This window comes from Morone saxatilis, unplaced genomic scaffold, assembly GCF_004916995.1.
Source record: "Morone saxatilis isolate NCDOM2014 unplaced genomic scaffold, NCSU_SB_2.0 Contig14, whole genome shotgun sequence".
Taxonomy (NCBI): Eukaryota; Metazoa; Chordata; class Actinopteri; family Moronidae; genus Morone; species Morone saxatilis.
The window spans coordinates 19,489,357-19,494,908 of record NW_023339696.1 but is presented as its reverse complement, the minus strand read 5'-3'; the positions used below and the strand labels follow the sequence as shown (position 1 = coordinate 19,494,908).

At 45.6% G+C, this 5,552-nt stretch overlaps 1 protein-coding gene across 3 annotated transcripts in view; it reads left to right on the top strand.

Moving 5' to 3' along the window:
• lasp1 (LIM and SH3 protein 1) overlaps nucleotides 1-5,552 on the top strand; it is a 23,593-nt gene that overhangs the window by 2,063 nt on the left and 15,978 nt on the right. The window lies entirely within an intron of this gene.

The window sequence follows — 5,552 nt, the reverse complement described above, 5'->3', positions numbered from 1 at the left end:
GGGGGGGGGGGGTTGAGGCTTTGGGGTTTTTTTGCCTCGTTTTGGCTTCCCTTCAGCACTTCAGATGTTTGTTGATAGGAAGGAGTTTAGAGCTGCACGCTTGGCTCGGCCTCGTATTTATCAAAGTAGCTTTTGTTTTTTTGTAGCTCGAGCTCGTTGAACTGCAGCCAATAAAACGTGTAACAGGGAACTAATACTTTTACCAGTGTCTAATCAAAACCGGTAAAACGTGACATTTAGGTTAATATGCAGTGTCTGGAGCAGTGGAGTGATTTGTATGTGTGTCACTTGAAGATTAATAGCCGTTTTCAGCACTCAGGAAGTGTGCGTTTTCAAGATAAATTGAGAGATCTGTGCAGAGTGGTTAAAGCTCTCCTCTCTGCTGGAGTGTCTTTGTGCTGACTATCTCTACGTGCCGTCTGCATACTGTGTGTCTGAATTACAGAGCCCGTTCCTACCTGTGGAGACGCAGTCCTCCTACAGCTCGTCGTGAGATGTATTAATATTTATCATGTGCCGTTGTGTCATAGATTATGAAGCTTACCGCGTAGTAAACCGTGGGTTACTTAACCGTACGTAGTAATTTCAGCGTCTATAAATAATGTGAGAAACTCGTTCGTGTGCTCGGACAGCTCATCATTTAATTAGTACGTATAGACTGCAAGCTCGCTACTGGCTCTCGAATATGTGTTTTTGGCTTTCTCGAAGGTGTCAGCAATGTCAAAACATTGTATTCTGTGTGTTTATACACAATATTGGCAAGATTTCTTGTGAGGCAAGACCTATTTGCTTGTTTCAGACACAGCTTTTTCTACAACAAATGATCTCCCACATGGCGTCACAGCCTCGCTCAAAACAAAACCAAAAACAAAAGAAAGTAAAAAAGGAATATGGATGGGGGGAAAAAGCCAGCTGGGGGTTTATTTCCTTCATATCAGTGAGTCGTTGAAGGCTTTCACAGAACCGACAGACAAGAAATACCACTGGTGTTAAACGTGTGCTGGGAATCATCAGTTGCAGGAAGGAGTTTATCCACTTTAAAAGATGTTTTTACTGTTATAGTTGAGGATGCAGCAAAACTAGTGGCTGCACTTCTTAGTTCACATGAATCAGATTTCATACGCCATCAGCCTCACACACACTGATGTATCCGACACATACTGCAGTCTCTGTCTCAGTTACTGTCACAGTTGCATCCGTTTTTATTATTTCAGCTAACAAATTGGTTTGCTGGGTTACTTGGCTTCGGCGTGGGGGTTTCTGGGTAAGATGTGACCCTCGATTGTACTGCTGCTTCTCAATCCCAGGAAATTGCTGCAAAAAAGGGGGTTAAAGGTCAGACGAGTACAGTATTGGAGTTGTGCAGCTCTGTACATTCTTTACTGCATAAAGGAGCTTACATCATTAACCTCATGCTTAGTCAGGTAAAATCAAATCTAAAAATTGGTCTAATTAGAAATCACTAAAGCTTTTGTTAACTCAAAGAACTGCACGCTACATGTATTGTATATTTCACTATTATGCAAATGAAGGTCTCTGAAGGTCCAGTGTTAACACTCTTCCTCTAACCCCAGTTGTAGAGGAATTTGTCTACCGCCTTGCCTATAATTAGCCCGTTTATTCTGAGAGAGCTGATTCACGTTGCCCAAATGCCAAAAAAAAAAAAAGAGGCGAGGAATCTGTTGAGCCACCACCAGTCACCTCCCTTTTGATGACTCACGGTCACAAACACACATTACAGTCAGAATCACCTGAGGTGTTGGCTCCACGGAGAGAGTGCACAGGTACTTCTCGTTACATTTTGTCAGAAAGGGGAACTAATGCAACTAGTTGCTTTCCCAATCTTGTTTCAGCTTTATTAGTTGCACTGCCTCTAAGCAGAATTCATAGAAAGGAAGGCAACGCTTTATCTAATATAAGCCGTACAACATGACACAGTAACACAATTGGACGTTTTTGTAAAGTGGATTTACACAGATGAGTTGTGACGAGGCTGAAGTGTTTGGACATTTCACCTTTACTGTGCTCATCTCTCAGCTTTTCGGCGGGGATTGTTTTGCTGTCTCATTGCTGGGGCGGCAGTATGTTACTAAGTGCACATCACAGTCTGGAGTGGTTTGGAAAAGTGTGTTAAGTGCATACGCTCTGCTCCAGCATACTACGCCTGTTCAAGTCACTGTCTGCCTTGCTGGCCAGCAACGCAGCCCTCGGCTTGTGTTAAAAAAAATGAATGGCATCAGGTAGGCTTATAATTAACCGGCGTGCTTTAATGAGTTAGACTTTCCTCTATTAGCACCAGCCAGATGTGGGCACTGTGTCTTTAGGCATACTCTCTTACGCCCGAATAATCTTTCACACTCACACAGACTAAGCTGCTGTAATGGCCCACTATTTGTGTGTGTGTGTGTGTGTGTGTGTGTGTGTGTTTGTTTTTTGGATTTATTTAGCCACTATTGGTTTAAAATAAAAATCTGAGTCAAAGAGCCATCAGAGGATCTTTCAGTCTGTGGGCCTAATCAGCCAATGAAAGCAGAAAAACAAAGTGGTTTAGATTGAAGTTAATTGCTGCTGATTTGACCAAGAGTTCTGAAACATTTAATCACGGTCCCAAGGGATGTCCTTCAGTGTTAGAAGGCGCTAAATTCCTCTGATGCTTCATTTGGTGATTACCAGAAGACTGAGCTGTGAAATCCATTAAACACTGTCTATAGATTGAGGAGGCTAAAAAAAAATAAAATGATATTATCATTTAATCAGCGTAGAAAATAACACCAGCCAACGTCTGGTAGATGTGTGCGCTCTGCGTGTCACTTGGCAGGTACCCAACCAATGTTTTCTATCAGTGTTTCTATTAAAATCAAATGACGAATCGATGGTTTGGTAGAGGCGTTGCTGTGGTAAGTGGGCAAAACAAAGAGAGACATCTGTCCCATTTTAGATTTACACACTAATACTGACATAGAAAGTGGTTGACACAATGGGCCCACAGCATTTTTATGCCCTTAGCCAGCGACTTAATTGTCTGTAGTTAGTATGTAAGAGCACGCTCCTGGTCAGACTCTAAATAACCCTCCCTGTGTGTGTGATGTGTGTGCATACACGGTGTCTGTATGTTGTAAGTTGTGTGGGCCTAGCAGATAGCTCCAGGGTTTTTTGTCCAGGCCAACTTGTGTTTGGTTCTCACCAAAAGGGAATCTGTGAGGCTGACTGAGCATTTTTTTTTTGCTCTTGAGTGGAGCCTTAGATCCCTGCTGACACACATGCATCATGCACTGAGACATGTAACCTACATAGAGGACTACACACATGTGCCCACACACATGCACACATGCCCCCGAGCTGCGCTGATGCAGGGAGACAGTGGTGGGTTTTTTTTTTATATGGGTGTTTTATTTCTAGGGCTCCAGCTCTGCAGTGTCCTCATTTTCCAGCTGACTGCCAGATCCTGCCTTGGCACTTGAGAGCCAGGTTTTCCTGGAGCCGGACAAGGCTAACGGCTGCATGGCCTCTCCAACACACATTTGGGATGCTTCGTGCCCCCGCGTCTCCATTTGTCCCTCCCTTTCCCTTTGGCATCCATTCGCCTTAATCCTAGACATAATATATACGTCTCAGACCTAATATACTGTATATTGTGATTCAGGTGAGACCGGTGGCGGTTCATGCCTGCCTCAAATGTGTCTCGAGTGACCACTTGTGATTATATTTCACCTCCCTGCGCACATTTGATTTTATCTGTGGGGAAACTGCAACCACTGCTGAGCAGAACAGAATTCAAATGTGCGTTCAGCCACACAGCAGAGAAGACGTCTGCAGTGGCTTAATGCATACTGAATGAAACTTTTAAGTTCACCAGGTGGATCCGTTTGGCCCTGACCACCTCCAAGTGTGCTGTGAGTGATCATATCCCAGCTCGGTGCGTTTAAGCGCCTATAGAGAGCTGTATGCTTGTTGGTAGCTTACTTTAAACAGTTTGAGCAGGACGTCTGTTCACCTGAAGGAGGGAGACACAGGTTGTTCTGGTGAAACGTGCGTTAGCAGGTTGGGTGAGGCTGAAGCACAGTTTGCTAAACAGAGGTCAATATTTACTCTGGGAAACAACCGGAGTATCAAAGTCCCTGCTCAGCTGAGAGTCACCTTTCTCCCCAACAGCATTTGCAGTCCCACTTCTCTATTAGGATTACAGTCTGCTCGTTTGTCCCTGCTTTACCATTATGACAGAGTTGGGGAATTGAGAAGGGGACAACAATAGTCAGTGGAGAATATGGTTTCATAGTGGGCTGCTGGGCTCGATGAACCAGACGGTATGCATGTAAAGATGGCGGCCACCACAGCTGCGAATCAGCTGAAGCTAGAGGAAATGGAATCTGCCTGCACTGTGCTGTTGTTTGTAAAGGGATTTGCCATTGCAGTACTAGCCAGAACAATGGAGAGGGAGAGCAGTGGAAAGAGTAACACGATGTGTCCATCTGCGGCTCCCTCAGGCTCCGACTGGGTTGTCGTGGGATAAGGAGTTTGCATTCGAAGGCTTGGCCCAGTGTATTTGGCTGTGGATCACAGCTCCACCGAACAGAGCCCAGGCTCGGCCTCCTCTGTGAGCCTCATCTTTTGTGTGCCTTAGTACAATATTGCAGACATCCACGTCAAACACACACATACACTTTCCTGTTCTGTGCTGTCATGGCGTGCCGCGCTGGGTGGTCCGTTACGTCCAGACAGAACGGGCGAGACTGTTCTTAAAACCCGCCTGAAGCCATATTCTTGTTCAATAATGGAAGGAAGTGAAATGCCCATTGTGCTTTGTGTTTGGTCATACAAGCGCAGCGCTGCCATGATTGTGTCTACGGTCCATCTGCAGCCGTGAACCTCAACATCCTTGTGATTTATTGCCAGCTGTTTATCAGTGCTGTAACACATGCTACATTATCAAACTCTCACTGCCACTGCACGCAGGGAAATTATGGATTTTCCTGTCAGCGATGCATGCGTCTTATCCCGAGAAGACCGAGTGGAATCAGACTTGCATTGTGCGTGTGTCTGTGAGAGAAAAAGGGATGTTGTACCTTGATGTGATTCTGCAGTTTTATCCTCTTGTTTTGAATCTTTTCTGCGCTGTTTGTTTGGAAGATTAGTGTTTTGTGTGTGGGCAATTGGTGTAGAAAGTGATAGAGTGGGAGAAAGAATGAGAAGGATGACAGAGCGCCCTGAGGCCATGTTAATAAGGACTCCCTCTTTCTTTCCCTCCCATTCTTTCTGTGTCTTTGCACTCCTCCCTTCCTTCCCTCGACGATAGCGGGAGCAGCCAGATCATTGCTTCACTTCTCTCTCTCTGCCGTTTTCTCTCTCTTGTCCGCCCCACCCCTGCTCTTCCTCTTGCACTCTCCAGCTCCTTCCTTTCATGTTTCCTCCCTCCTCGCAGTTTCCTCCAATCCTCCCTCCCTCAATCCCTCTTTGAACCCTCAGGCCGCAGATCAGCCCAGTGCCAGGAGAGAAAAGGAAAGGAGGCGAGAGGGCGGGTGGGTGGGAGGACCGGAGAAAGGGTGGTGAGGGAG